The sequence below is a fragment of the Lolium rigidum genome, chromosome 3 (assembly GCF_022539505.1).
Source record: "Lolium rigidum isolate FL_2022 chromosome 3, APGP_CSIRO_Lrig_0.1, whole genome shotgun sequence".
NCBI lineage: Eukaryota > Viridiplantae > Streptophyta > Magnoliopsida > Poales > Poaceae > Lolium > Lolium rigidum.
In genome coordinates this window covers 248,092,529-248,104,829 of record NC_061510.1, presented here as the reverse complement: position 1 = coordinate 248,104,829, position 12,301 = coordinate 248,092,529, and the positions used below count along the sequence as shown (strand labels likewise).

The following is a 12,301-nucleotide window of genomic DNA, read 5'->3' as shown; positions in this document are numbered from 1 at the left end:
AGAGAACTATCAGGTACTATTAAACAAAAACATGTGCATCACACATACATAAATGATATTTTAGCACCTGATAAAAACAATGTTAAACATACAAATCGATGTAAAGAATGTAGGAAAATATATCACACATAACAGAAACTGCATACAGATGTTTCATCTTTCATCAGTCTCCACCAAGATTCACTAAACATGAAACTTGGTAATATAAGGTAACCAATTCTACTACCATTATCAGAAAGAGGGCACCTACTTCAGATGTACCAAACGACCATAAAGGAATAACACAAATTCTTTGTAGTCCAGGGAATGAGAAGAACACAGAAGAAACATCTATAAGAAGTTTATAACACTAAAAGCTAAGACTTCTGGGAAAAGCAAAGCTGGAATCAGAGGCTGGTACCACGTTGAGCCTGAAACAAACAAAAGATAATCATGCCAACTGGAATGGTTGTCTGACACCGACTCAATATGAAGATGATAAGTTAGGTTTTATTCTTCTTGGCCAATGTCTCCACATGCGAATTCTTTGATGGTTGTGCATGCCTAAAAAATAGTTTAAATAGAATATGGGTTAGCAAAGGGACATGTACAAACACTACTGGGGTTGTATATCAAATTCGCAATCTATTTGTTCATTCTAGAATATTTGAAATGTCCATGCTAGTGGGATCGAACCACCTTCCATACGGGATTCAAGCATATACAAAAAAAAGTTCCACAATTATAGCGCACAAGCAGGAGCAGATTACTACCGGCGCATAAACATTAGGATTTGGAGAAATGCAAGTAACAAATATATTGATTTCTGCTGCTGATATATTACATTTTAAGTACATAAATTAACCTATAACAAATTTAGTAACAAAGTAATTTGTCTACCAATATAAATTCATAATAACAAAATCTCAATAGACACTAGTAGGAAAAGCCTCATCAGTGGCGCACGAAAAATGGATTCTGTGGCGCATGGGAGGTGCGCCACAGAAACATCGCCACAAAAATAAGGTTTCTGTGGCGCACCTGCTCGTGCGCCACAGAATTAAGGTTTCTGTGGCGCACGTGTTCTTAGGTGCGCCACAGAAAAGCGTGCGCCACAGAATTGGTTTTTAGTGCGCCACAGAATTTGCTTGTATTATACACGATTTTGTGCTGCCTGCTATACACATACACATGCAGTTTATAGACAGCAATACAGATACACAGATACACAGGTTATATACAGCAACATTCAGATATAATATAAATATCATGTACATTGCACAGATATAACATAGACATCATCATCACATTACTTAGAGCCCGATCGAGATACATATATAGTGGCAAGTGTCAAATGTTTTGCATACAACTCTTAATTCATACAAAATTCACAATTTCGAGATACAAAGTAGTCTTCATCCGGTTCCTCCTTTGCTCCGTCATCTCTACCCACCAGGCTCGCTTGCATCGGGGTCCTTCATCCATTTCCTACTATGATGAAAATGGAAGAAAGTGAGACCAACAAGTCCGATGCACAAGAGAAATGGAATAAATGCCTCATACATTGTTGGTCAACACAAATATTAACATTCAGGGACGGTGTAAGTGATACCAAGTCCCATGCACAAGAGATTGATATTTGTGCTATCTTACCAGGCTCACTTACGCCGCCCCCGAGTGTACGGTGACCAAACATTTTAATCATCGGCATTTTGAAAATGTCAAAGCAAATGGAATGACAAAATGGAATAAGTGCCTCATACATTGTTGGTCAACACAAATATTAACATTTAGGGATGGCGTAAGTGAGACCAAGTCCGATGCACAAGAGATTGATATTTGTGCTATCTTACCGAGGCTCACTTACGCCACCCCCAAGTGTACGGTGACCAACATTTTAATCATCGGCATTTTGAAAATACCAAAGCAAATGGAATGACAAGGGCCTCATACTTTGTTGGTCGAAACAAATATTAACATTCCGGGACGGAGTTAGCGAGCAGGTAGGATGCACAAGAGATTGATATTTGTGCAATCACACGAGGCTCACTAACACCGCCCCGAGTGTACGGTGACCAAGCATTTTAATCATCGGCATTTTGAAAATCTCAAAGCAAATGGAATGACAAAATGGAATAAGTGCCTCATACATTGTTGGTCAACACAAATATTAACATTTAGGGATGGTGTAAGCGAGGCCAGGTAGGATGCACAAGAGATTGATATTTGTGCTATCTTACCAGGCTCACTTACGCCACCCCCGAGTGTACGGTGACCAAACATTTTAATCATCGGCATTTTGAAAATCTCAAAGCAAATGGAATGACAAAATAGAATATGTGCCTCATACATTGTTGGTCAACACAAATACTTTGCGGAAGGGCCCCCTTTCCCCGGTCGGCGTTCCGTCAACGGGTGCTTGACGACACAACAACGCCGATCTGCATCTCCGGCGCAGAACCACGCCAGTCCCTCGCTGTCCAGTGAACGAGTCCTTGATGCAAAGACCGTGCCGGCTTGCCCAGCATTATGCCGGGCTGTGTTGCCGCGCTTCAAGCCGTGTGTCCCGCGCCCTGCACTGTTCGCCTTCTTGCCCGGTGAACCAATAGGCTGATCGTTGGAATAAGGAAACCGATGACAGCCGGTCGCAAGATTAAATTGCGATCGGCCGTCATCGGCTTCCTTATTCCAACGATTAGTCTATTCGTTCACCGGGCAAGAAGGCGAAGAGTGCAGGGCGCATGATCGACACGGCCCGAAGCGCGACAACAGGGGTCGGCATGATGCTAGGGAGGCCGGCACCGTCTTGGCATTAAGGACTCGTTCACGTACTCGGACGGCGAGAGAAGAAAAGTGGTGCTGCGCCGGAGAGGCATGTCGGCGTTGTTGTCTCATCAAGGACTCGTTCACGGAACGGCGGCCGGGAAAGGGGGGCTCGTCTACAAAGTATATTGCGGCGTATAGGTGACCAAACATTCTAATCATCGGCACTAAAATGGAAGAAAGGCCAATGCAATTAAGAAGTAGCTAGTATGAACTAAATGGAATGCCTCATACTTTGTTGGTCGAAACAAATATGAACATCCCGGGATGGCGTTAGTGAGGCCAGGTAGGATGCACAAGAGATTGATATTTGTGCCATCACACCAGGCTCACTAGCGACACCCGGAGTGTACAGATTGACCGAACATTCTAATCATCGGCACTAAAATGGAAGAAAGAGCCAAGTGGTATCAACTAAATGGAATGCCTCATACTTTGTTGGTCGAAACAAATATTAACATCCGAGGGATGGAGTAAGTGAGGCCAGGTAGGATGCACAAGATATTGATATTTGTGCCATCACACCAAGCCTCACTTGCTCCACCCCGAGTGTACGAGTGATCGACCAACCATCTAATCATCGACAAGTACAAAAACACCACCAAACCAGCAACCATGGTGACATAAGTCAAGATGCACAAACACACATAGCATGCATATGCTCCAAAGGGATTATTCATCACTTGGTATATAGACCAAGTGATGCTGGCAAAAGAGAGGCCAATCAAGAACCGATGAAATCCAAGTAAGTGATAGATATGCCTAAACAAGCAACAACACATAGCATATCCCAACTAACCGGATGAGACAAGTCTTGGTAGCCAACTTAATCACCTAGCACCACCTAGCCTTTTAAAACCATCGAAACAGTCCTTTTTCTTCAAAGGATACCACAGTGGCATTCATTTACATGATCCCCTACCGTGGATATCTCTATTTTCATCAAAGCCAACAAGAAATAGATCATAAGGCATCAATTAAGGAGGCAACCAGGGACAAAGGCATCAATTGGGGTAATGTTAAAATGTTTGTCTCCATATTTGGGAGAAATTTTTAATATTGGAGTCTAGCTAATGGAAATCAAGAACTAGTCTTGATCTCCAAATGGTGATTAGAGGGAATTTATTCATCTTAAGCAACATTAGGGACAAATGGGATCATGCAAGGGACTTGGGTCATTTGGATCATAAGGCATCAATTAAGGAGGCAACCAGGGACAAAGGGAAACATTTGATGATCCATTATCATAGGCAACAAAGCGAGCAACTTTTCCCCTCTAATCTAGCTAGAGTCCTTAAAAGAAATCCATCATAAGCATGGTCAAATACACATATATAGCATGGGGCAGATGCTCCAAAGGGATTATATATTCATCACTTGGTAATTTGGAGAGCAAACAAGCAGTAGCCATAACACTCAATCCAATAATATAGTAATTTGGATCATAGGGCATCAATTAAGGAGGCAACCAGGATACCACAGATAGCATAGTAGCATACCATAAGCTCACAAGAATCCATCATTTTCTTCACAAGGATACCACGATAGCATACCATAGTAGCATTTCATGCATTTAAATGAACCAGTAGCATCAAAACCAACCAAATGTCCAACTAGCAAGCAATACCAAGTGAGCAAGTCTTCATTACCTTGTACAGGTTCAGACAAGGATTTATAGAACAAGTACAGAGAGGCAGAGGCAGAGGCATAGACAATTTCTATAAGCATATAGAACACTCCAATTTCTATAAGCATAGACAATTTCATTGTCACATCTTTCTATAAGCATCACTAGCAGCAGCGAGCAATGCATATGAACACCATATACAGGTACGGTTCAGAACAATTTCATTGTCACATTGTACAGGTTCGGAACAACATATAGAACACTCCAATAAGCATCACTAGCGAGCAGCGAGCAATGCATATGAACACCATATGAAGCAAAACGATTAGGGGCAATGCATCCGGAGCAACAGCAGCAATACATCCAGAGCGAGCATTTCGTCGAGCACGTTGTGCTCGCGCGGGGGAGGAAGAGGGAGGGGAGGGGAGGAAGAGGGGGGGAGCTCACCGACGACAACAACGGTTGTGGAGGAGCTCACCGACGACGACGGCAAGGGTGGAGGTCGCGGCGGCTCCTCCACCTTGACGCGACGGCGGCCCCTCCTCGCGGCGGCCCCTCCTCGCCGTAGCGGCAGCTTGTGCTGCAGGTGGCGGGGATGGGAGGAGCGTGGCGGCGGCGGCCCTCGCGTAGGAAGGCGGCGGCGACGGCGACGGCGATGGCGACGACCATGGCGGCGCGCGGTGAGGAGAGGGGAGAGGGGAGAGGCGCGCGGTACGGATCGAGGTGAACAGGCGTGGGCGGGGGAGGGCACGGGATGATATAGCTAAGTTCCTTAGTTCCGTGGCGCACCGGATCAAGTGCGCCACGAATCAACTACTTCCGTGGCGCACCAAAGCAAGTGCGCCACATAAAGAGTAATTTACGTGGCGCACCGCGTGCGCCACGAAATACGTACACCGATAATTGGGGGTGACAGGTTGTGGGGCCCGCCAAGTTTTTGTGGCGCATGGTCGGCTGCTGCGCCACAAAATTAAGCTATTTCTGTGGCGCACCGAGCTTTGTGCGCCACAAAATAAGTTTCTGTGGCGCACTCAAAACGGTGCGCTACAGAACTAAGTTTCGCCTATAAGGGTTTTCCTACTAGTGAGAGTGCAGGTATAGGAAAAGAAGCTGCAAGCTACTCACACTCAGGAATCAAGAAAGCATGCAAAATATGCCGAAAAATTAGTGAAGTGTCTAAGTGGTAGATTATCATGTGTGCTAGAGAAAAGCAATAAAATCCGATCAAGTAATCTTGATAGCAGGTCTAAATACGGAGGTGCTAAGCTTGAATATGGTGTGCTTGGTTAACTTATGCACCGACGACACTATCTTTCCTAATAAGCAATCAAAGAACACCCAGCACTTGTGTTTCGTTATATGGGAGTGGGCATTGAATTCGCCCCTCTGCTCCTAGTCGTATTTATTTCATCGAATAATAAGGTCACTGCGAATTTTTGCACGAAGGTAAATAATTGTAAATAGAAAACCAAGTTAAGTGGTCACAAAATCCACCGTAATAATATACTTTACTACTTCAGTTTCAGGATTAAAGTCTAGTAACTATTTCGCGAAAATAGAATGCACAATAAACTTGAATAGAACAAACTCGTCTCTTTTTCTTTGATCAGTCAGTAACCTCACCTTGAATATTGTAGCAGTACACCTAGAATGCGCAAAACAGCACACTGAGATGGTTACATGCATAGCCCAATTTTGAGGTGCTCTGAAAATCATCTTGTGTAAAATAATTCCGTGCGCATATAATCAGGCTCCCTTTGTTCCCTCGCCGTCCTGAACAAAATAGTCTATAAATATTATCACTGCCCATATACACTAACCACAATTTATTCATCTCCTCTCAAAGTCTCTGCATTTATTTAGTTCCCCACCTCTCTCAAAATCTCACATCAACATGGCACTACCCACTGCCATTGTGTGATGACACTATAACTGAAATCGTGTGTATTCATATGCCCATAATCTGAGAGGAGCATGAGCAATCGTCTATGAACACATGACGAAAAATGATACTTAGAATAATAGCTCCCCTTTCCTCATTCACATCACAAATAAAGGATATAATAGAAAAATAATAGTCCATTCGTCCCTGGACACTTTTGGGTTCACCAATAAGTCACAACAACTACATTAGAAAACTGTGTGCAAAACTACTAAAGAATCTAGAAGGCTACATGATTGTGAGTAAAAAAAGGAACCAAGTACGAGAAATATGAGCCAAACCAAGAGTTAGTTAGTTTTAGAGAAAACAAAGATGAGAGAATCGTTTAAACCTAGCATTTAGTCATTTCTGCATCTACCCTAGGAGCTGGCTATCACTATCAAATGGTCGAAATAAGACAAATTTAAAACTGACACTCGCTCTCAAAATAAGTAAGGTAGAAACAAATACACTTTACTATATAAAATTAGAAATTAATTTACCAGCCTCTATTAAAATGAGATCTTTTTTTTTTTGCGAAAATTAAAATGAGATCTTGAGGTCACTTTTCATGCACTAAACAGGACCAGTAAGTAAACTACATGTGGACAGTGGACAGTGGATACCATTCAATACAGACACATGAATAGCAGCAGTGATCTAAATACTTGGAGGAAGCCAACAATATGGTGGATTTCTTTCCTTCTCCGTAAATCTGACAGCAGAACGGAGTAGAGCATATTAAACAGTTGAGATGTGAGTAGTAGAAGAACAGGGGGTATATTAATTAACAGCAAGTGACGTCGCCCTTAGTTAGATGCTGGTGCAACAGACATGGTTATCCAAGAAAACGAACCTCGAAGAAAATATAGAGGATGCACTTAAGTGTTGAAAGAGTAATCAATTTACATTAAAGCTTCAGACATCAACATAGCGTTTTGTTAGTCAGCATTGGGCATTAAATGACCAAAAAAGGAATGGAGAAGAACTTGTATAGCTGCAGTCTAGCGCTTAGTAATAAGAGGGAAAAAACACTTATGCGGCAGCAAATATTCATGAATTTTGTCCTTCGATATAGACGGATTTGTACACAATATTTCGACTCGTGCAACTAAAAATATTTGGCCTGCAAATGAGCACCTAACGATGCATATCAAACTAACAAATGACACCAAGTAAAAATCTACTGCACCAGCCTTCACCAATAACCCTACATCAAAGGAAGCTATTAAACTCAGTTAGCAGCAGGTACTGTACACAGTGTACTTGCATTGTCTGATCAACTAATTGCCTGAAATTAATAACTACTGGAGCACAGTAGATCAGTTTTAGATCGTCCTTTCTCCCCTTCTCTCAAGTAGAGTTGACACCAAAATCTTGGCTATGTCTAAAATATATTAAAGGAGCTGACCATGTAAATGTTAACTGGACAAGTGGACTGATACAAATAAAAGATGAGAGCATGCATACAAGACTGTAAAGTACTAATAGTGAAAGAAATGTCATAATGTATATACACCACAATAAAAATCAAACAACCATCACACTTTAAGGTTGATCACTCGGTCAAACCCTAACTGCTGACGGGCACACAATATGAGTTGTAGCCAAGGAAAACCTCGGGAACCGTCACCTACTCTAGACAAAAGGCAATAGCCACACAATTGTTTAGAAGCGTACTTGCTACTAATGGATCATATGCTAGTTATTGGATATGAATATATCTCTTCTAACTGAAAGCACTGGCTGCGAAGGAAACTTGATACAAAAGGTACAAAGAACTCTCGTTATATGTAGGAACTACTCTTTTATTCACAGTCCAGGCAAGATACAAACACTAGTAGGGAAATGATTATAGGTGGAGCTTAGTTCTGTGGTGCACCAGCAGAAATGCGCCACAGAAAGATTTTTTGTGGCGCACGAGGAAGAATGCGCCACAAAAATAAGCTATTTTTGTGGCGCACTACTGAACCGTGCGCCACGGAAATTATGTGGGGCCCACATCCTGCCACCACCAATTATTAATGTAGGTATTTCTGTGGCGAACATGGCGTGCTGCGCCACAGAAATAAGTGTTTCTGTGGCGCATTGGTTTTGGTGCGCCACAGAAGTAGTTGATTCTGTGGCGCACTTGTGCTGGTGCGCCACAGAAATAGTGCCTTCTATATCCAACCGTACCCCCTCCCCCGCCCGTACTTCCTCCTCCACCCCTCTTCCTCTCCCTACCGCCGCGCGCCGTCGCCTTCCATGGTGAGCGTCGCCGTCGCCGCTGCCGCCTCCTTCCTCCGCGAGGGCCGCATGCCGCCACGCTCCACCCATCCCCGCCACCAGCAGCACAAGCCGATGCGGCGTGGAGGAGGAGGGGCCGCCGCATGGAGGAGGAGGGGTCGGCTCCGCGTCAAGGAGGAGGAGCCGCCGCGTCTTCCTCCTCCTCCACCCCTACCGTCATCGTGTTGCGGTCAGAAACCCACCGGCGAGCAGCGACAGGCAACACAGTAGAGCCGGGAGGCTCCCAGGACTGCGGCTGGCACTGGTCCCTCGAGCGACGGCCCGCAAAGCCTCGGCACGCACGTCCGATGCTGGTGCAAGGGCGTGCCACCTGACCTATAACTGGTCAGGAAGGTGATGGATTTGCTTCGCTTAGTTTCCTGCATGGCATACACGTAAACATTAAATACGAGCCTCGATCGGCTCTCAGGTTGTCCTGTGAATCGGCTCAGGGAGCCGATCCACCCATGATCTGTATGAGGTATACGATCACATGGTGGTCCTGCTTGATTAATATAAAGCTAAAACGACCTACGACGATTTAGGATTTTCACCACATAATCGGAACATCCTACGCGTGATTGAGCCTGGCAGCCACGCACGGTGATAATAAATCGACCCTAGATAAGGCCTCAAAACCAACATGAAGTTGATCCCCGGAACATCTCATCTAGGGCTAGCAAACTACACCCTACGTGCTACTGGATCCTTCAACCCGTTTGCAAGGCCTAACTATGCAGATATTAAACTAATCCTTGAAGAACAAGGAGCAATCATAACGGATCGGATCTACTAAATAATGATCAAGCGAGGTGCCGCCCTTACACCTAAGATAGGTGTAAGGGCGGCTAGACGTCTAAGGGTTGCATGGACGAAAGCATATGATACAATGAAACAATGCTAACCCTAACACATCTATGATAACTACGTTGCTCGCCATCAACAAGGCTTCAGCGACGAGCAACGCATGAACGAGCGAATAAACGTGTACTGCCTAGATCGCAAGATACGATTTAGGCAGCATGATGCTTACCCGGAAGAAACCCTCGAAACAAGGGGTTGGCGATGCGCCTAGATTGGTTTGTGATGAACGTGATTGTTGTTTTTCTCAAAAACCCTAGATACATATTTATAGTCCGTAGACTTTCTAACGTGGGAGTAATCCCAACCGTGCACGAGCCAAATTCTATCTAACCGACACGTATCCTACTATATTTACAGATACACGGGCAAACTAGCCCAACTTTGTATACAAGGCCGATTGAATGTATTTCTTCCAGGTATATTCTTCAAGCCCATCTTAATCGCGGCCCACCTCTGATCCGGTCAAATTCTGGTGATAACACGTGCCCCCCTGGTTTTGGAAATGACAATTCCAAAATCACTCTGTTTATTTTCTTCGTCGGGTCATGTCGTGGCAGAGCAAAATCGTCGCAGTATCCTTCATCATGATGCCTTGCCTTATCAACTTCTCTGCAAGATTTGATAGCTTTAACATCACTTCCTCGGAAATCGTAGTGGCATTAAATCTCCACTATACCCCTTTATTTAACTGTGCCGAATGGCTCGCCTCTTCATCCCCTTGTTCTGTTCCAACCATCGGCACCAAAAAAATCCTCTTTCCCTGTAGCAATGTCTTCCTCTTCCTCCGTCTCATCAGGCCTCTCTTTCCAATCTTCTTCCTCGAGCGAGCAAGAGTGGGACTTTGACTATGTGCCAGATGGGCCACCCGAGGCCCTCGTCGGGTCAGATGGTGACCTACCCCTGACCGATGGGGAGGACGACCTCCAATTCCTCATTGAAGGGGAGCTGGAGAGCGAGAGCGAAGACGACCTCCACTCCTGGGCGAACTTCACCTCCTCCGACGAGGAGGAGGAAGAAGAAGAAGAGGAGGAAGAGGAGGAGGATGATTCCTCCTCCTCCGCTAGGTATCCGCCGGCGAAGCGCTTCCGTGCTTGGGCGGACAGCGAAGACGATGATGATGACGAGGAAGAAGAGGCTCCGGCCGAGGGCTGGGGCAGCAGCGACGAGGAACTCTCCGGAAGCAGCGCCGACGGCAGCTACGATGCCGACGACGAGGCCGGCGAGGATTAGCAGGTGTAGGATTAGTAGCTCTCGAGCAATCGGCTCTTCTTTTATTCTTCCTCTCTTGAGCAATCGGCTCTTCACTGTAAAAACCCCTATTATTAATGAAGAAGTGTTTCCAGTTAATTTTGCCGATAGTCAAAGTCAACTAATCCCCCAAAAGAGCCGATGGCATCGCATCGGCCTTTACCATAAAACACGAGTAAGGCCAGCCCAATTGCCCCTCCAAACGGTAACCTGCGACCTCCGTCTGAGAAAGCAACCTCAGATCCCCAAATCGCCGCCCAAGCAGCTCCACGAATCTCAGATCTCAACCGCGCCGTCCCAACTCCACAGCGCATCAAATGGCGGAATCATCCAACGCCAACGCCATGGTTTCCGGTCTGAAGGTAATCCTTAACCGCTTCTTCGCCATTCGAATCAATGTTAGGATTAAACAGCAAACACCTGAATTAATGTCCTATTCCGTTATTAATTTTAGGTTTCAGACATCTTGCTGCCACATCCTTCTCTCCCAAACTCTATGTGTCTTGGCCCCCGTTCTTCCGAAAGTCCCGCTCACTTAATCTCATGCGAGGCCAATAGAATCCCCTTCGTGAACCAGAATTTAGATCTGACTTCCTGGGCCGACTGCCTGCGAGCCTGGCCTAATCCTCCTAAAGGTTGGGTGGCATGGTATAGTAGAGTGTCTAAAACCCATTGATACGTCTCCGACATATCGATAATTTCTTATGTTCCATGCTACATTATTGATGATATCTACATGTTTTATACACATTATATGTCGTATTTATGCATTTTCCGGCACTAACCTATTAACAAGATGCCGAAGAGCCGATTGTTGTTTTCTAGCTGTTTTTGGTTTCGGAAATCCTAGTAACGAAATATTCTCGGAATTGGACGAAATCAACGCCCGGGGTCCTATTTTGCCACGAAGCTTCCGGAAGACCGAAGGGGAAAGGAAGTGGGGCCACGAGGCGCCGACACGCTAGGGCGGCGCGGCCCGGCCCCGGCCGCGCCAGCCGGCATGTGGGGCCCTCGTGTGGCCCCCGCGTTGCCCTTCCGCCTACTTAAAGCCTCCGTCGCGAAACCCCCGAGCACCGAGAGCCACGATACGGAAAACCTTACCGAGGCGCCGCCGCCGCCAATCCCATCTCGGGGATTCGAGAGATCGCCTCCGGCACCCTGCCGGAGAGGGGATTCATCTCCCGGAGGACTCTTCACCGCCATGGTCGCCTCCGGAGTGATGAGTGAGTAGTTCACCCCTGGACTATGGGTCCATAGCAGTAGCTAGATGGTTGTCTTCTCCTCATTGTGTTTCATTGTTGGATCTTGTGAGCTGCCTAACATGATCAAGATCATCTATCTGTAATTCTATATGTTGTGTTTGTCGGGATCCGATGGATAGAGAATACTATGTTATGTTAATTATCAAGTTATTACCTATGTGTTGTTTATGATCTTGCATGCTCTCCGTTATTAGTAGAGGCTCTGGCCAAGTTTTTACTCTTAACTCCAAGAGGGAGTATTTATGCTCGATAGTGGGTTCATGCCTCCATTAAATCTGGTACAGTGACAGAAAGTTCTAAGATTGTGGA

The 12,301-nt window shown here is 45.3% G+C and overlaps 1 long non-coding RNA gene across 3 annotated transcripts; it reads right to left on the bottom strand.

Annotated features, from left to right (window-relative positions):
• Positions 1-413: 413 nt before the first annotated feature.
• On the bottom strand, positions 414-6,873 carry LOC124699275. Of its 3 annotated transcripts, none has more exons than XR_007001341.1 (3): positions 6,854-6,873; positions 6,053-6,202; positions 414-543 (listed from the first exon to the last, which is right to left on the bottom strand). It is a non-coding gene; the product is annotated as an uncharacterized LOC124699275 (long non-coding RNA). The 3 variants fall into 3 exon arrangements; XR_007001339.1 differs by lacking the exon at positions 6,854-6,873 and adding an exon at positions 6,301-6,341 and having other exon boundaries at positions 6,048-6,202; XR_007001338.1 differs by lacking the exon at positions 6,854-6,873 and adding an exon at positions 6,301-6,341.
• Positions 6,874-12,301: the final 5,428 nt, after the last annotated feature.